Source organism: Lagopus muta, chromosome 9 (assembly GCF_023343835.1).
Source record: "Lagopus muta isolate bLagMut1 chromosome 9, bLagMut1 primary, whole genome shotgun sequence".
Classification (NCBI taxonomy): Eukaryota; Metazoa; Chordata; class Aves; order Galliformes; family Phasianidae; genus Lagopus; species Lagopus muta.
In genome coordinates this window covers 5,322,402-5,343,301 of record NC_064441.1, presented here as the reverse complement: position 1 = coordinate 5,343,301, position 20,900 = coordinate 5,322,402, and the positions used below count along the sequence as shown (strand labels likewise).

General features: G+C 37.6%; 1 long non-coding RNA gene across 1 annotated transcript in view; it reads right to left on the bottom strand.

Annotated features, from left to right (window-relative positions):
- The window catches only part of LOC125697355 (uncharacterized), a 62,659-nt gene extending 42,398 nt beyond the window's left edge, over positions 1-20,261 (bottom strand). Inside the window, exons 1-2 of the long non-coding RNA XR_007378765.1 lie at positions 20,048-20,261; positions 16,410-16,469 (exon numbers count right to left, since the gene is read on the bottom strand). This is a non-coding gene — a long non-coding RNA (uncharacterized LOC125697355). The remainder of the gene's footprint in view (positions 1-16,409; positions 16,470-20,047) is intronic.
- Between the last annotated feature and the right edge of the window lie 639 nt (positions 20,262-20,900).

Sequence of the window (20,900 nt, the reverse complement as noted above, 5' to 3'; positions counted from 1 at the left end):
AAAAATAATGCATGGATTAACAAATAATAATTCACAAGTACAACTCAAAAATCAAGCAGAATTTTAGTAAGTCAATAAAACCTCATTTTTAGTATTTATATTCTGAGAAATTGTTTCAAAACAAAATGCAGATCACACAATCTAAGGATCTACTTATCTTAGTATAATGTTCAGCAAACCGTTCAGCATTACAAGTGCGCACACATGTGTACAAGTACATATCTTCATCCAGAAAGTCTTAACTTCAGCTTTTATACACGCTAACAGAAAATTTAAAATTCTACTATTCTGCGAAGCCAACATATTCACATTTCAGTTGAATGAAGGGAAATCAAACAGCTCCAACATCAGTGAGAGCACCTATTGCACCAACTCATATCCAGAGGTCAAGGTACAGCATCTGCACCACTGGAAAACCTGTAGTGCTGCACCAAGTCCTCAGGCAGAAGCTCGATTGGAACATCGCTCAGTGCACTCACAAAGTAAAAACCGCAAGGAAAGGAACTTCTCTGTGCAATTTCTTCCACACATTTAATGAAGAACTCAAAATGGACTTAGTTTCATTTACCATCAGGTTATAAATGGCTACATCAGCAGTTGCAGATAACTTCATGAGTATTTCATAAAAACTGAATTTCCAGCTTTAAAAGCTGCTGTATTTTCAAATTATCTGCTTTAGTGTAGGCAATACGTTGAGCAATAACATTATGAGATTCAAATAGTACAAGACCACATCTCACATCTTTGAACAGCAGTACTTGTCACTTATTTGCACATGTCCATTGCTTGTGGCTAAAAAACAATACATGTCTGTCTATTTTCATTTCAGGGAAGATGATTTTTTTTCTGCAATATACTTGGACCATCTTCTAAAATTCAGTGGAATTCTATCTTCCCTCCGAGATAATATTGTGCCCCGAAGACTCTCCACTAAAAAACCGCACCATTTGCTACCTGTCAGATGGCTGAAGGCACTCACTCAAGCAGCCAGCAACTGGAGAGGATTATAGCTCACAAATGCTGCCAGTATCAGTGAGACAGCAAGTAGCAGACAGTTCATTTTACAAAAACTTAATGGACTGTATGGCCCTGGCTGCTTAATACAAGCACTGTCAAGGCATCTAAGTAAAAAGTCTCAGCTGTCACTGCTGACAAGCTGAGCAGAATTATTTGTCACACTAGACTAGATAGGAGACCAGTAGTGTGGTGTATGGTGAGCTTCCCATACATCTCCATACTGCAGTCTCAGACAGCAGGCATATGGTTTCTTCCAATGCACTGGCAGTGTAATGTAATCTTACCACAAGCAGTACAGCCAGAGCATTATTCTTTGGCCTCCATATTTTAACTAAACCATTCTCCTTTGTGCTCAGCTTTACATGTTGTAATTAAGTGCTCTCTGATTTCCTCTTCATTTTATTCTGAAAAAGACAGCATGAATGATCTCCAGATCATTAGCTAGTGCAATCCATGTCATCAATGTCAAATTGTATTGGCTGAAAAACTAACTTGGCACATCTGGTCTATAATGCAAACGCCTTCATCCTGCTATTTTTTTCTAACCCCATCAAAAAGTCTATCTCTTGTTATCTTTCAGCAAGCGTACACTAATTAAGGAAGGAAAGACAAAAAAAGTAGTTCTTTCTCCCCTGCTTAAATACCAGAGCTCTCATTAGCCCAGTCCTGCATGTTGTCTACATTAGGGTATACACCATCTTCCTTCACAAAGGAACGTGACCTTAGAGTTCTTCTATTCTTCATAACAAAACAGAAATTAATGCTTTTCACTTATTGGCATTCACCCTGCACAGCCACACTGATACTAACACTGAACAAAACCTATGCAAATTGCTGAAAAACATTTGACAGATCAGAACAGTTCCGCAAAACTAACAGCACAGTGCAAGTTTGAAGTGTCAGATCTCCCTCCTTTAGTCAATACAAAAACAATTTCTTACACACAAAGTTGTCAGGAAAGGATCTTAAGGAGTGGAAGGAATGGCAAGAAATGGAAGTAATAATATAGACTGAGTCAAGTTATATAAGGTTGTCAGACAAAGATAAGGAGTAAAGAACTGTGTAAGTGACAGGAAATAAGCAGATCGAGGCAAAGTGCCTACACTGCACAAGAGGCAGTGTTGCATGCTTGCTGCTCCCTCTTGTTTTACATCTGGGCTCTCCTCTAAACTGCCAGGCACAACACAGCACCACTTTGGTGCAGCCTTTCAAACACCACAAGGTTATCACAGCATTTAATGCAACAAGTATTTTGGTACTTCAGTTCCTAGAAAACAAAACAGCTGTAATATCCAAGTGGCAGTTCTTTCCAACACTGCTCTCCACTCAAGGACATACACCTCTGCTGAAACGTTCCCTCTCAGAGGAGTGTTAAAAGCTACAGTTACGGAGAAGTTAGCAAGGAAGCAAAGGCTCAGTGAATGAATTCAACTTCAGTCATCACCACTGAGTTTGTGCAACCTTCGTTGAATTTATAAGACCACTCCAGTTAAAATTAAAAAACAGGAAATCCCAGCACATCTCATTTCTCAAAGACCTTCTCCACTTCTGAGCAGCCAGTGGATATTTCTGTATTATTTCCTGCACACTGTAGGCAAGCAACAAAGTTATTAGACTGTCGACAGCAGTGAATCTACATGTCAGAGAGATGAGGCCTGAAGAAACAATTACTAAGCACTGCTCTTCTACAGACACACATACATCCATAAAAGCAGAACACATCCTCTGTAAGATAAAACTCACATGCCTCATCACTGGACCTGAGACAGTCATTCTCCGTGGCTGAAATTCATTCATGAATGTAGATTGTACACAGATTCAACCCCACCTAACTCTTCAAAATAAAGCAGAACTCACAGGGGCCTTGCCCAGAGCTCATCCTGCCTCCAAGCTGAGCCAGGAGGATGTGGTTTTGACAACGCAAACAACAGCAGCTGTATTTCAATAAAGCATTGCTGGAGGTGCACTGCACTTCAGAAAACAAACCCACACACTGATGACCATGCAGCAGCAGTAACAGAGCCTAATGCTATGGAGATCATGTACTGAATTGTGGTATCACGAAAATCAGTATCATGTTTCTGCAGAATCAAGGCTAGGGAGTAGAAAAAGATGAAGTAGCTAATGAATAGAAATTAGAATGAATATGAGAAGTGAGTGCTTACAATAAAGGCAGATGCTTGCTAATTCACACTATTGAAAGTGCTTAAAAAGTGAACAGCTGACCTATTTAATGAGCACTCAAAGGATTCAAAAAATGCCAACGGATACAGCATTAAATTTCATAGACACTCACCTCCAAAAAGCAGCTCTGTCACTATACAAACCACAAATAACACTTGTGAATGTAGTTAAGACATATGAGAGAGCTGTTAGAGATAACCTCAAAAAATAAATGCAAATGTTCTGAGAGTGCATCATTATAATTCTAGATTAAGAAAAGACCTGTGCTTAAATTCACTGATGAACACGTTGACTGATTGGCCAGGTCAGTAATACCACCAACAGTTTCACCAAAGCCAAATTAATTGAGTGTAAAGCTCCTATTGTTAACATTAACTCAACTTCTAAATGTTAACACAAGCTTAATTTTTTGTCTTTGTGTGTGTGCGTAAAACAATGACCAGAAAGCGTACTTAGTGATTAAATAATTTCCATCAAGAATCGAAGCTCCCTTCTGAACTTTCTGGTTTATTGAATTTTCTTTCTTACCCACAAGATTTGAAGTGAGAATTTTGAGGCATCTATCCAGAACGACTTGCAAGCCTGCACTGCGAGATTTCAAGAACTATGTTGGCACAAGTGAAGTGCAACATACTGACTGCATCATAAAAACTGCAAGACTGACATTTGCGGTTGGAGCAATTCATCTAGATAGCACTACAATATATATCTTCAGTTCTCTGTGTAAAGTAACAAGGTCTAAACATTAAAACTTGCTGAGAACCAACAAAATACTGCACAAATAAAATTGTAGAGCTAAAAGGAGAACATCTAACCTCAGTAGCCTTCATCCCGTGCCACAAGGCTTTGCTGGTTCTTCTGGAGGCAACAAATGAGAAAGGCTCTTTCAACCAGGAGAGAATGTTTCAGCAAGGTCATTCACACAGCTGAAATACCCATCCTAAAGATCACTGTCACTGACCCTGCTCAGCCTGACACAAGCAAAAGGCAAGCAAGCCCACAAGTCCTCCAGAGCGTGTTTAGCTCCACTGCTTACCCAGCAGTGGTGAGCAGCACCAAGGAAAGATGTAAGTAGAGCACATTGCCCGCCATCATTCCTCTCCCCCACATCCCATATCTTACCAATTCATTTGTTACAGCTTCAGGAGATGAAAGTTAGTAAAATGGCTTTCCTGGCAAATAAGACAGCAGTGACTAAAGCAAGTAATTTCTTTTACACTTTTTTTTTTTAAGCTATTTCCAAGCTTTAATCAGCCATCTACTCCCCTTACATTCTCCCCTGCAAGGAAAGGAAACCCCCAGAAAGAAATTTCTAATACTGGCTCCTGGTGGGACCAAATCGATACATTTTAGCCCATTTCTTTTTAATAAATGCAATGATTTTAATCAAATTTGTTCAGAGGACAGAAGATTAGTTAAAGAAAAGAAGTAAATGAAACATTAAATGAAGGTATCACTGGGAATTAAAAATGTAATTTTATGTTATTACCAGCGGTATATTATGAATAAAGAATATGCAAAACGCAATTAATATGCAGCACAATATGAACAGCATTTGAGAAAAATGAATTTGATATGTAGGACAGAAAGGTCATATTCTTAAAGCCAATTCAATTGGCTTTGCTCTGTTCAATTTCCTCATGTGCTCCTCTTTAAATATCTCCAGTTACAGGGGACAGTCACTACTAAGTTCTGACATACTTGAAGGTGACTACAGTTCCTGACAAACACAGTATATTCCCTATACAAAGCAAGACAATTCTTGGAAGCTTTTCAGTTTTGTAGAAGTTTTCAGTTATGTAGAAAGCTTTTTCACACATGGAGATACAAGGAATGCAAAACATGGATCGATAGTTCATAAGAATACATCAAACACCATAACAATGCTACAGATCACAAAAGTAAAAAAAAAAGTTTCTTGAAAGTTAGTTATAAACTTGTTTATCTAAAATTACTATTCAGAATCACTCGCCAGTGTATTAAATCGTTATTTCCAAAGCCATTCACTGTTCTCCATAGGATATTTGGGGGGAAACAGGAAGTAACATGCAGTTTGACCAACAGTACTTCTTACCTGTAAGGTACCATCAAGGTACCTTTCCTTCTTCCATAGGATAATGGATTTTTAAAGCATGCTGGAGCTCAGATTAAAACTGTATGCACGAGTCCTGTTTTTCTAAGACAAACATACCAGAAAATTGAGACTGATGAAACCAGTGGACTCCGTCATAATTCTGACAATCAACACTACGCATATGTTAAGATTTCTTATACAACAGCAAAACAATCTGAAAAGGATAAATAAGTCAAAGTCACTTCAAAGCATCCATGAAACCAGCAATTATTTCATCACTTTCCTGTAGGTATTATTTCGTCCTTCTAGCCTAATTGCAATTTCATAATTATTTCCTTATTCCAACCTATGTAACCCATTGACATCTCACTTCTAATTACACTATCTGTTAAAATGTACATTTCCCAGTTTATAGAGGGCAACTTGTGATCATCCCAACCAATGAGCTGAACTACACTTTTTCTGTCTGCACCAAGCCCACAGGTGTCCAGCTGAGCTGGAGAACACCTTTTAGAGAGATGTAACCTTGACTTAGTACTTAACAGTAATATCATTAATTGCTTTGAATTTCTCTACAGCTACGATTTACAGCTTCACTAACATAGTGCACTACGTTTCCAAACACTTAATATACTAGTGTCACATTTCTAAACTGATTCCTAAGGATCAAACATTCAATAAATTTAACTTTGAAACAATTACTAATTGCAATGCAGCCTCAGGCCTGATAACCAAATTTTATCTTTTCCGCACCAGGAAGCTCCATCAGAAGCTCAGAGCTTTCACCCAAGCTCTCTAACAACCACCAGTTCATCCACAAAAAAAATAATAACAGAGCAAAAGCAGGAAGCGTTGAATACTGACTAGCAGAAATACACGTGGAGAACACTCTTCAAAGCGTTATTGCAGCCTAGAGATCAATAATTCTGTGTCTGAGCTTGTCAAGTTATAATGTAACACCTCATACGCTGAACTTCTCAACATATCTATATCAAAGATGAGACTTTCAAGAGTTCTCTTTGTTTCATGAAGTATGGTTTTGTAATTTACATGTTTCAGGGGTCAGTTATAACACAAACAAATACATTAAATACCATTGATACCATTTTAAAATACCAAGTGCTGAATTTATTGTCTTTATTTTAAGATATAAAGCCATCTCTATATTAGAAAATTAAACCTCTGAGACCACACTTCACTACACAACTGAACAGCTGAGAAACAAAGCTTTAATGCTCAGAGATCTGTCAGTGCTTGGCAACAGTGACCAAGGTGACACTGGCCTCATACTTACAAGGTCAGTGTTGCTTACCTAGTTCTGTTTGCTAACTACTAAGAGCAGAAGCTTAGATGAATTCTCTCTTTTGTGACAGTCATGACACGGATCATGCTACCATCTCTCATTTTGGATGTTTACTGGGCTATAAACTAATTCAGCATCCTCAGATACACTGCCACACACCTACATCTGTTCTAGTCTCACTCACAGTAACGTATGATCTAACCAATCACGAGAACACGAAGTAGGGATATAAAAATATGATAATATACCCAAAGGAGGGAAGCAAGAAAGACAAAAGGATAGGAGGCTGAAAATGGCTCCTTTGGTTTGAAGGAGGCTGAGAGCTGACTGCATTGCTCCTCCTGAGGAAACTGTGGCCAGCAAAGAGAGACACGCTGACCTCTTCTGTCTGGTGAGACAAGGAAAGCTCTGAAAGCTTCGAAGGTAAATTTTAAGTCATACAGCTTTTATTTTTCAAGTCATTTATTTATAGCCTGCCTGTACCCTAACCCCTTGCCTCACTGGTGCGATTACTTTAAGTGATCAAGAAATAGAGCAGTACAGTAAAACTACAAGTTCGAGGTATACAAAATTCGGTCTCTGAAAATGTTTTGCTTCAAAATTCCTATCCCCATATGGTTTGATAATGTATTAGAAAACAATCAGCAGATTAAAGACTTTTCTGGGTGAGGCCCATTTTGACAAGCAATACACATCTTTTCAGATACCTCCTATTGCCTTATTCATTCTTACGCAGAGGGCTATAAAAAGGTGCGTGTTTTACTGATTAGACAAAGATAAACTCTATTTAGGCTGAGTAAGCAGTTAAAACTTGTCCTTAACACAGCTTTTAGAACTTCATGTCTGGCAGATAAAAACTAGTGAACACATCACCATTTGAGAACAAGCTTAAACATACTCAAAGATACTTACTTTTAAGTAATGAAAGTAATATTAATTGGTATTGCATTCACCGTTGAGGTGTGCTGCTGGAATGCAGACAAGCACAGATTATTGAAAACAGAACAGGCAGTGATTTTGAAGTGTCATTTAGAGAAACAAGGGATATGTGAACGAGAAGTTGAGAACAACGGATGTGCTGATTGTGAGAAAAAGAGAAACTATTTAGAACAAAGCATCCAGAATAACACTTCCAGTAAAACTGAAAGCATACCACTAGCAGAACAGAGTGAACACCTGCAGGGAACTTGAATTATGCAGTGTGTTGACCATCGAGCCACCTTTCCACAGCACAGCACCTACAGACCCACCAGGTTTGCTAATGGCCAACTGCACCTCCTATGGTTACTAGGAAGAGCCTTCTTTGGTGGATTGATAGTTGTGGAAAGGAATATCAGATATGTTTTTATTTTCTGTCAGATAAATTGCATGACTATCATTAAACCGGAGCAACTGTAAACTAACATTCACAGCAGTGATAACATAAGAACATTTTGCTACCTGGACTTTTGGGAAAGCTTCAGAACAATATTTGAACTTCACATTTACAGATGCAGGAGACACCAAGTAAGTTTTCTTCTACTCTTTGCTTCTATTGAATCTGACAGATGTATGAATTCTGACAATTTCCCTTCTTCTACTAATATTCTCATGCACCTTCTGTTGTGATTTCTTCTTTAAAGCTTCACTCAAACCATAAAAAAAAACAACAACTTAGAAATCAATAGCAAGTGAACCTGATTCTAACATAGGTTACTGATGTTACAACTCACAATTTAATACCACTGAGGTTAGTGAAATGCAACAGAAGTAGTGAAAAGCATCAGAAACTTCTCCATATATCCTCACATGGAGCTCCATGCAAAAGGGAAGGCAAGCGAAAGGTAGAACTGCATTTGCTATTTTCTACTGTGATATGATTTAGAGAAGTCTGAAAAAAACGCCTTTTCTTAAGTCAAGAAACAGCTTCAGTGTTGTTGCACTCCCAAAAGATGAAATAAAAGGCAGCTGAACACAGGCAGAGGTCGCTTATTTTCCTACAAAACAGCCGTTTGGAAGCTCACACGTAGAGTGGAAAAGTTGTCAATTTACAGTTTTAGACTGCTTTAGAAAGTGTCAAATACCAGAATCATCTCGCTACCCCACTGCTTATTCAGCTATACCACCCAGTTATTTTTGTTTTACTGATCTCCCTGGAACGCAGCCAAGTCAGTCTCCATTTACTCTCTCCCCTATTATGCAGATTTGAGGGTTGAGGAGGGAATATTGCACAATTCTCAACTGCCTGAACTGTGGGACTGGAGCACATCCACACACACAAAATGGTTGACTGAAAGTGATGCCAAAATTAATATGCATGCTTATTTCCTTAACAAAGAACTTGCTTAGGAATCTGAACTTACTTTTAGTTTTACTGACACAAGTAAACTCATTAGCAGACCAACTACGGGGTAAATAAGAGAAGACTTCAGCTGGTATCATCGTAAATTCCCAACAGTTGCAGAATGCAAAGGATAATTTCATTCAAAATACACATCAATTTGTTGTAACACAATACACTGATGCAATATAATACCAAAAAAAAGGGGCTGTTCAGAAAAAAAATCCTTACAATTAAACACTTTCTGGATTTTCTCAATAGTAAGTTGTTTGGTTTTTTTGTTTGTTTTTTTAAGACAATAAGAATCAATTTTGTTATGTTTTCAAATAAGGCAGCCAAAGGCCAGAACTGGAGGATTCCAGTTACTGCAAATAAAATTAATCTTTTAGAATTCAAACTATGGTAGATTCTACTCATACCTGATTTCATCTATTATAATTAATGGATCATAGAATAGTTACAAAATACATTAATTACATTTCAATGCAGTCATGAAAATCATATTGTCATACCCCATAAGTTTCGTGAGACACCTATAAAGTTTATTTCAGTAGGTAATACCAAAATCACAGTATTTCATCTCTAAGGTAATAGCTAAAAATCGACCTTCACATACAACTGTTTTTGCTTATGTACATAAAAACATGAGTATAAATATGTACACACAGTAGATCATCTGTGCATCAGTGAAGACAGCACAGCAACAGAAGTTACAAGAAAATACCCATTAAAAGAACACATTTTGTTTGCTTTCAAAGTAATATATTCTACAGAAATCGGTTTTCTAAGGAAATTCTACAATTCAGTCAGAACTTTAAGCTTCATGACAATGTAACAGATTTATTCTTGCAAGTTAAAGCTCTCACACTTGTTGAGCACACAGGACACCAATAACTTGGCACAAGGTTTTCAAATGGGTATGGGTGCATAATGGAGACATGCTCAACAAGATTGACCAGAGGATCACAAACTCACGCCTGCAAGACTTCCACGCCAAGCTTGCTCTACATCTGATCAACCTGTGGCAAAACCACAGTGAGTCTGGGTTTATCTGAGCCTCACTTCACAAGCTCTCCCTGATGCTCTGCCATAGAACACTTAGAGCACTCAGTGCACCCATAACTAAGCACAGCACAGCTGCATATGGTAATAATCGACACCATTGTGCCCTGAATCCCTATATCACTGTGCTCCTTGTTGATAATGCATATGATACAGTAATACAAAGCAGATCTCTGGATAACTCAGTGAAGAGCATCTTTCTTTCTTAGTCAAGGGCATCATCTGCCAGAATCCACTGAAAGCCCACAAAACCTATCACTACTTTTTAGGAAACGTATTTCTACAAATTCAAGCCCACCTTTCACCATGAACCCTGAATCAAGCTCCTCCTCAAAAGATGAAGTGGAAGAGTCGATACACGTTCAATTTGAGTTTCTAAAATAGAAGAGTTGCATCCTTGCAGAAATATTACTACTGATTTTATATGGGAAGACAAACAAATTCCTAGAGATGGTTACAATAAAACAAATACTATACAGACTAACCTAGGACTAAGTGTTCCAGATTAAAAGGAATGGCAAACATTGGTAATTCTTGGACACTTCAATTTCCCCCCACTCTGCTTAATTCACATGCCAAATGACCAGCCTTATGACTTTTGTATACACAGGTACACTCACTGTGCCCACAAGTGGCTCCAGCACCCTAGTGAGCCTTAACCTGCCATAAAACTAAAAGCAGGAGCACAATATTATTTGCCTTCTTTTTCAGCTCAGTGGTCGTTTTGTCTTTAGCATGTTGGTCCAACACAGAGCCCAGTTCACATGACCTTCTTTCTGCAGCAGGTTAAAGGAAGGGGAATAGTTTCCATTTACTGCATAAACCTATCTCAGCATCACAGGACACTGAAGATGATGTACTGGGGATGAATGTAAGCTAAGCAACTTTAGGGTGTTTTATGATGTTACCTATATTCTAGGTTAATGTGAGATTTTTATATTGGTACATTACTGCATCTGGGGCCACTGGAGCTGTGCTGCAGCTTCTTTTCCAGATTGCAGTATATTTCTTCACAGTTCCTACCTACTTTCAAATTTAAGCAAGCCCAGGGGAATGCAGCCATTCGGTATTTGTGTTGATAGCCTAGCTGCTTTGCTGTCATTTCTCTCAAGAGAACTTGTTAGGTATAATACCTCTAAGAAAGGGTTTAAGTAATACTTTGTTCCCAGACCTGAGAAAAATAAAAATAGTTTTAATTCTTTTCTCATTTCAATATCATGCCACTTTCTTTACTATGACAACCAACTACATTTTGTACTGCAACACATTTTGAAAAAAAAAAAAAATTCCAGCTAGCTCCTTCATATAGGAAGGAGGCTTTATTTATTCAGTACTAGGTATCTGAAATGGCTGCCATAAAGGAACTATAAAAAACATTTGAACAGATAGTTCTTATTGAGGGGAAAAAAAAAAAAAAAAGGATGAGAAAAAAAATCTGAAGCATAGCTTGAAGACAACTCATAAGAATGTTTTCATTTGTCAAGCTTCACCTGCTCCTAAGGTATAGGGAAAAAACATGAATGAAAAATACTGGGGAAGAAAGGTAGCATGCTTCCCACAGAACAAATATCGTTGAAAAGCCAAAATACTCTATTAGTCCTTACTGCAAATGTATTATTATAAACATTACAGAACCACCAACAATTTAAGTCTGAAATGTCAATGGCTACATCCCCCATTTTCAGCTCTGTGTCTACCAAACACTTCAGTTCTGCCCACACCCTATTTTATATTTCTGCTAGTTGAACCTCAACATATAGGTACCAGGCAGATCTTTTTGTTACATTTGCGTGGAGGATAAAAGAACTATGAGCTAAATGAAGAACTGAGCACAGAAGCAGAAAAAACATAGAAGAAAGTGGATTAAATAAGCTTTAGAAGCCTTGAAAGGAAATGGAAAGTACTTATTACTTACGTTGTAAAGGGAAAAGAAAAAAGTATACTTATTTGTTTTCGGCACTGCTCTTTGTAGGTAGGAAAAATGTCCTCTTATGTTTTAAAGGAAAAGTTCTATAGCAATACACCAGAAAGATGTCTTTCAGATGAGGTAAATTGAGCTCATGAAATTATACTTTTGAAATGCCATCTATCATTCTGTGAAAGATTCATCTTACAAGCGTAGACTAAAACAGTGATAGTACTGTCTAGAATAAAGGATCCTATTTACTTCAACACGTCATACTTCATAAAAATAACATCCAAGATAAAGCTTGTAATAAATGCTAGTCAGTCAGCTCAAAGCAAATCAGTGAGGTCTGTAACAACAAAGTCAGCAGCTCTCAGAGCAGAATGTTTTAACAGAGCAGGCACAGATGATTTCAATGAAAGGCACAGATGGACTCTGAGGAACAGAGGTGAAAACAGTAAAATTAACCCTTCAATCTTCCCAAAAAACAATGAACCTACCTACCCTTAATCTGATCAACCCTATCTTTAAACAAGCCATTGAAATGTAAGGCTTTTAAATTTAACTTCGTGAAATGTTACAAATTTTATATTCTCCTTGTAGTAGCTGAAACCCCAGTTACTTCCATTACAGCATTGTTTATGTATGCCACTCTAAAAGTACTGCCTCCTATTTGTTTCCATGGAAACTACAACAAATACAAGAAGAGAGACCCTAAACCCTCTCTGGGCAGCCTGTGTCATCACAGGCTCTGTCACAACATAGAAATGCTACCAGGTGCTTAGAGGGAACCTCTTACATCCCAGTGTGTCTCCATTGCCTCCCATCCTGACATCAGGCACCACTAAAAAAAAAAAACAAACCACAACCTGCCTTCATCCTCTCAGAACTCCTCCTTCAGGTATTTATGAACATTCAAGAGATTCCCCCTGAGCTTCCTCCTGTCCAGGCTAAGCAGTCCCAGCTCTCTCAGCCTTTCCTAAAGGAAGAGGTGCTTCAATCCCTTCAGCATCTTTGTTAGCCCTATGTTGGGCACTGTCCTTGATTTTCTTACAATAATAACACAGGGCTATTTGCTAGCATGCATCCTTTGGAACAAAGTTTTAAACCATTTTGTTTTAGCAAATGTGAAAAACCCAGTAGCAATTATCATTATTTGTTGCTTAAATAAATACTATGATTTTACTGGGAAAAAAATTAAAATGCATTAGGTCCTGCTAACACTTCTGAGCACTGAAACTATTCCCAAGATGTTCCTGCTAAAATAATGACTTAAGGAAATTAGTCAAAAATACTTCCACGCACTCCCAAGTATACTCTGCATAGATGAGCATCCTGCAAGCATTTCAAGTCACTGTTTGACTAAAGACTCTTTTTGAGCTTATGGGCCAGCACATGCACCTCCTCCTCTGCTTTTGCTTTCATGATTACCTAAAAAAGCCTACTTTACCATTATGCTACTTCGTGGCATTTTCCATTACAGATTGAGGGATTTACTGGTGGTTAATTTCCAACTATTATCAACACATTACAGACAGAAGGAACAGAAAGAATGATCAGGTAACAAGTGATTGCTTTGTCCCATCCAGCCTCTAAAACTGAGTGGCTCAGGCTTGAACAACATACTACAACAGAAATGCAAAAGACTTGTTTTACCTCCTTATTCTCACTTGAATAGCAAGTTACTCAAAACTAACTGATTTGGCCTTGGCAAGAAGCAGCTGAACATTATTAGCATTATCTTGAGGGTAGCTTCTGCTACCTTTTATTTTCTGCTATGAATTCCACTACAACACTTGAAGCACCTAAGCCATCTTGAAGCTTAGAAGGCTATTCTGAGGAAACCTTTTAGATAATACTGTTGTCACTCCTCTGCTGTTGCTTTTTCTGCTTATATGTATATGTGCCTTCTGATGCCCCAAAACCATATCCTTGGGGATTAGGAAGGATCAGCAATTCATCTCGCTGATTTATAACATGCGTGAGTTCCCAACACCTCAAAATAAAGCGTCTTCTTTATTAATTTCAATAGGAAAAAGATATTTGTATAAAAGGAGGTTGAAAGAATATTCTTGGTTCACAAGCCAAACAAATAAATTACTGTTGTCATCATGAAGAGTCCAGTTACTGGAAAAAAAAAAAACAGTTAAACTGAACTTTTAGTATTTATAACATTTTAATTTGCAGTTGTAAGAACGTAACTGATTCAGAAATAAATAGCTCTCAGTTCAATTCCCTCTTCCCTTCCTCCTAACTCGAAAACAAGTTTACTGGAAATATTTGCAGTACAGCACTGTCTGGCAAACTAGACAGAAGGGGTTCCCACTGGAGAGAATATTCTATGCCTTTGGCTTTTCCTAGGCTCATTTCCTACATGCAAGCTTCTAGTCAACCAAATAAGCAGCAGTAGCGTTAGTTTGGTTTATTATTGTTATTGTTTGTTATTCGATGGAGACCTTAATCTTCCACTGAAGTCAGAATATAACCCGTGGTAATTTTGCTAATCAGTACAATTTCATCAGTTGCTTGTAGGGACCATTCAGCAGTTGATAGAAATATCATGATTCAGACCACTATATGGAAGCAATTCTCATACATGCAATCAGCTGGAGTACAGAGATTTACAAATGCATAACTATGCATCAGAATACGCTCATCTTAAGAGAAGAGGCTGGGACAAATCAATGTCAGCATCATTATGAAGCTAAGTAGCCTTATTATATGCAGAGATTTACTGGTGGTTAAGTCTGAGCTTCTGCAAATTTGCCTAATCATATTTAGCCCATACCTTGCTAGATAAAGTGCTCTAGATTTCTCTTTGCAGCATTGCAAATGATACAATTTATTGTATTGTTGAAGTCAAATACATGGAGAGAAGGAGGCTGGGGAATGTGTAGAGTTGGTAATGCTGAGTTCCATTTCATTTTTCATTTCAAGTTTTCTCTCTTTGTTTACAGTAACAGCAATAATTAATTACATGAACAACAGTCCTGAACTGTCTGGTTTATTCAGTGAAATTACGTTACCAGTTTTCATACTGCCAGAACTCATTTTCTATCTTCGTACAGGATTCAGGTCTCAGAACATCTTGTAATTTAAATAGGAGAAAAACGGAAGGGTGAGCAGCCCACCATGGAAGACAGATTATTAGAGATGGCCTTAAAGAGCCCAATCATCCAGTTGTTTGTACTACCATGTAAATAAAGGAGAGTCTGTTCAAAGTACAAAGCGTGTTCTACAATTAACAAAGTTTGATTTTTAGTTGAATGAAACAACTTGACTGTTAACAGTTACTCTAAATATATGATAACATGACTGACATTTGTCATCTTCCACCTGAAGATCAAAACTGCCAAATTCACAATGCGCAAGTACCTGACAAATATATATATATGCTAATGCCAAGAGAGGGCTGCTGTGTAGAGCTGATCAGGCTACCTTACAATCAAGCATACAGAAATGACAGCTATGTTAATTTCCTTTGTTCATCGTTTTTAACAAGACCGTGATAAGAAACGGGGATTAACTTCAGTAACTTTTAAAAATATGTTAAAAATAACAAGCACTGAAACAGAGACTTGGTGCTGTCTAGAAGATTGCCAAGTGTGTGAATTTTTATGAATCCCTTCAGAATTCTTCAGACAAAACATCACAAAACAATTTTTACTATACAGCATATACTTGCTTTTTAACACAGTAGAAAGCAGTAAGCTCGTGGTACTACTTACAGGTTACACTTCTTACATAACTGCACTTTGCTGGTGGTGTGTCTGGTGTAAGACCTCAGGAAAATGCACGGACGATACCAAAAATTTCTTTCAGGAGTAGCACTGGATCATTAAAAACCTTTAACTCCACCATGTTAACAAGGTTCTCTTTCACAGCAATTTCAGTAAAATACTGCATATACTTTTGAATGCTACTACAAAACTGAAGTTTGAGCTGAAAATTAAGAACTTTCTAGAAGTGACAGCAGATCAGATACTTCCCAGTGTTGAAGTTATCTTAAGTATTTCTTATAATGAAATACTAACCAATTCCCATTCTTATACTAATACTTTTGCACTTAAAGGATTCACTGATAATAATCATTAGATTCATTTACTCATCCAGCAGCAGCCACTCAAAACCAGTTTGCTTTCAATATGCTTTAAGGCAGCAGAATGTACTCTAATAAGTATATAACATACACTGAAAGAAAATGGAAAATAATAAATAGAAATTCAGAGAAAGAATACCATCTACTTGGAATTATATATTCTTTAGAAACAACTGAAAAACAGCTATATTTATTAGATATGTATAGTTGCTGCATGCAACATTTCCATGTAATTACCATAAATCACAAATACACCTATGTAAAAGAAACTACAAAGCAGAACCATTACATTAGTGGAATTCTCCAGGGTGGTTTGTGATACACAACTTTGACATATCCTTGCCAGGTAATTGGTAAGCATTTCTAACATCTCATCCTTTCTAAGCACTGAAAAGGTAATATTATTTAACTGGTACACAGGTCATAAAAATCCAAGGAGCTTACCCTGGGTCACCAGAAAGCAGCTCAGATTCAAATGTTATTTCCAACGTCCAGACAAGAAATCTGAAAAAGAGAATAACAAAGGGTTTGTGACAAACCTGACACACAGTACTCTGAAAATAGTAAAATCAATTGTGACATTTTTCATTTATTTGTAAATGCCTCTTCAGCACTATGCTCACCCAAAAAGACAGCTGACTCTTATAGAACAGGGGAGGCGATGGTAAGAGAGAGAAATCCTGACAGTTCCTTTAATGAGATTCTGCATTAGGACCACTCCAACACTCTCCTTCAGCGTGGAGCATGCCCTTCGCTTTCAATCTGCTACTCCCCAATTTGGAGAGCATTAGCACTATGAAAAACTCTACTCAGCCTCCTCTAATCAGCATCACAGCTCTTATTCCTATCTTACATTCACTGTCTCACTAAAAAGTTACATATGGAAGCCCTCTCAAAATTTTAACTAAAAGTAAGTCTCATAAAGCAAAATTAAACTTCAATTTATATGGTAGTAAAGAAATTAAGCTCTTGAAACTGACCTTATTCAACAAAAAAAAAAAAAAAAAAAAGGATGTTATGGGATAGCAAACAAAGCATTCCTACCAACACTAGGAATTATGCTACTAGAAGCATTCAATGTAGGAACGCCCTATGTTCACATTTCCCATATTGCAAATACAGGATAATTTTTAACAGGACACAAAACTTGCCCCACAAATACTGCGAGATCAGAAGCAGGGGGGATTTTAATTATTGTAGCCATGCACAGATGCATATTATTTCAGGAAGAGGCCATACACCAGAAGACCTAGTGTTCAAGTGCACTTATTTTGGGATACCTCTAGTTTGAACCATCCCAGTCCTAAGTTTTCCACCAATAACCATTCCTTGCAGATGAAACATACTATGTAGTACTACATCACAGGATATCTTTCACTGGGAGTGGAACTGAATCTCTCACAACAGCCTCAGGTAGCACTAGCACTTCATCCTCTGCTAACATTGACAAAATTTGGGAAAAGAAAAAACCCACACCTCTATTCCTAACTCTTTTGAATGAGGTTCAAGTATTTGGGTAGGAAAAAATAAAAAGAGAGAGAAGAGAGTTGGGCCATCGTCATAAGTTCCAAAGCAGTAGCAAGCACTTGGCTTGATTATCTCAACAGAAGCACTACGGTAATCCACACTCAGGAAGCACTTTCATTTGACAACTCAGCCACTTATGAAAAGAAGTCCAGAGCTTTTAGACTATGGAAGAGACTACCAAGGAAATAATCTTTGGCACCATCAGCTGAAGGATGCAGATAAATTGTTACTTGAAAGCGCTCTGCACAATCCTCATTGGTCTATGGGGCCTTAAAAAAAAAAAAAAAAAAAAAAGCTCCATTGCTAGAATCAAGGACAGCGCTTTATTTTCACTATTAGCTTCTGTTTTCCCTTACTGAAGACTCATCCTTCACAGAAACATTTGAAAATCAGCATAAAAAAGCCTAGCCCAACACTAAGTCACCTGCTGAGCAAATCAATCCGAGTTAACAAAAATAAAGTACTTCAAAACAAGTTCTCTGGCAGTTTGTGATTAACATCAGTTCTCATCACTTGAAAGACCATTGATATTTCATTCTTAGAAGCGTACTGTTACTCCGAGCAACCTTTCACATTTGGATGGAAAGCAGAAAAGGCCAGATTCTGACCTCTGCTCCAGTACAGGAGCACCAATGAAATCTAATGAAGTCAACAGGCATTTACTCCAGAAACGAAAAAAAAATTACTATTTAGCTCTGAGAAAGGCTGCTTTATAATTCAGACAGGTGATCTGGAGGCACAGCAGAGCAATAATGACTAACATCACATAGTAGGGGGAGTATAAATTTTAATGATACCACTCATAAAACCTGCATTTTAAAGGTTACAAAACAGAAACAAGCTTACAAAGAAAACATATAAATCATTCTAGGTGTCGGGTTCTTGCTCCTTAGCTATTTTTAAGAATTAACAGCCTGTCCATCACTAAATAAACTAGGATGCATTGCACCTATTCACACAGGGCTGAAAAGGAGCTTATGCTGGAGTTCAGCAAGCACATTGGACTATAACCTCCACTCTTAGCAATGCAAGAGTCATGACCATGTGTACCTTCACCATTTTACTCATAAGTAAATAAGACTAAACAAAAATCACATGTCTAAATATCAGCAAATTTGGCCAAGATTACAACACATAATTACTAAAAATAGGCCAGGTAAGTTACGTCAGTATTTCATACCCAGACACGTGTGTGCCCTCTATCATCTGCTCATATGCATTTCTTTGTGTTCCCTTAAATTTCTGTAACAAATAATTGTGGTCTATAAATTTCTGTAATTTCTATAATGTTCACAAAACTAGACTGGATCCTGGGTGTTTTGAGATAGTAAACATCAAAGAGACATACACAGGAACAGGGAAGGCCATTAAAAGAAAGGAGCACTCATCGCATTTCATTCTTCATTCGTCCAACCTTAACTTGCAAGCTTTAATCCCCTGCACATAAAATTAAAGTTCACCCCAAAAACCACTGTGTCATTTAGCAAGGAGCTGAGGTGGGTTTCTGAGCAGGTCAACGCATGAGCATCGTACTCCAAATTACTTGCAGCGTAAATTGACCTAATTTATTAGCAAGTGCTAGTAAAATTATTATTTTATATATATACATATATATATATATAAATAATTTTATATAATTTTATATATATACATATATATATCTGTTATTAAAATCTGCTAAATCAAACATTAACTGTAGGTCCAACATGCAAATAGGAACAAATAACACCATTCCAAATAAGCAAAACTAATTATCCATCCTAATCCTCCTGCCGAAAGCCAACACAACATTAATCCTATCTTCTCTTCATTACTCAACAAATTCCTTTTTCATTATTCATGGCTCTAGCATCCTCCTTGCAGCTTAAGCACAGAATTCTACTAGCACAAAGGTTCAGTAGAATTTCAACTATAACATGCCCTATTCAGCCTCTAAAAGAACAGGGATGCTTCAGGATTAAGTTAGGAGATAATCAGGACTCTCCAGGTGCTAGAAATGCTTAAATATGCCCTAAACATTTCAAGAATAGTGAACATCCTCTGTACGTTCTCATCCAGCCCACAGTAAGGTTTGAGTTACTCAAATTCCAGGGCATTCACAGTAGAAATTGAACCCAGCTTCCATACAGCATACCGTTTACACCAGTCAAACAGTCTGGAGCAAACATTTCTTTTGCATGTAGTCAAAAAGAACGAAGACAGTTTGAAACTACAAACCTTTTATTCATCCCTCCCTCCATTCTGATGCATGGGAAAGCTGCAATGCAACTTCTCTATGCAGCTCTCCATTCATACCAGAAAGATGAGTCAGAAAGTGAACCTTATATTACACCTTATTACTTTAACTGCTCTGCAATTACAACTCTATTGTTATACCTACACATAAGCCTTCAACACAAGACATTTTAAATGGTTGTTAACAAGGTTACTTTGAGCTAGTAAGTCAGTAGTAATGGTGAACTTCGATGCATTCGTTACTCAAATCCACAGACCCTTGAAACTGTGCAGGATCTCACAGAAATCACGCTTGGTTTTGCAGATCAGACGTTTCTTACCTTGAGAAAAATCAGTCTCTGTATTTCACTGCCCACCATAAGACCCACATCGCATCTCACCAGTAAATGTGTCAGCTACAGACTCATTGGAGGCTGCTGCATTAGGGCTCTTCTTATGCCCTGGACTACCTTATGGAAGCAGGGTGCTGGCAGCCAGGTTCACTGACCAAATGACTTCTCTACAGACTTTCAGCACACTGCTTCAGATGAGGCTATTAGTTTTTAAGAGCTTTAACAGTAAATTTCAGTAAATTTAACAGTAAATATCCCTCCTGATTAAGCTGTTTAATGGATAACTTGAAGTCCATTTATTTTTTTTCGTGAGTAGACAAACAGTAAAAGGCACTTGCACAAGGTCATCTTGCCTTGCTGCAAAGCCTAACAAGGGTATCAGATAAGGCCTCACCCCGAGTCCTGTAATGTCAGAGGGAATATTTCCACCAGTTGAATTTTAATACTGAATGGAGATTTGGGATCAACCACACAGTTGCAAAGCTCCAACTGGCAATGCTCACCAGACCTAAGGCTGTGACTTCGCATTTGAAATTTCTACATCCACACACCAACTGTCAGAATCACTCAACCTCTTAAGATGCTTGCAGATAAAGAAAACTAATTATTTCATTTCCTATGAGCTGTTTCCCTAAATCCAGAATCTTTGTCTTTAACTCTGAAGCAATGGTATCTAAGTGAACTGCTAACGTAAGGCAGTATTGTTTCACCAATCTTCTTTTACGTCTTAAAGTATTTCCGAAAGAAAACAAACTTGAACAATGATCTCAGCATTTATATAGTACTGAACTTCAACTGCAGTAATTGTGTTGCTGTGAGCTATGACAACTTTCCCATGGGG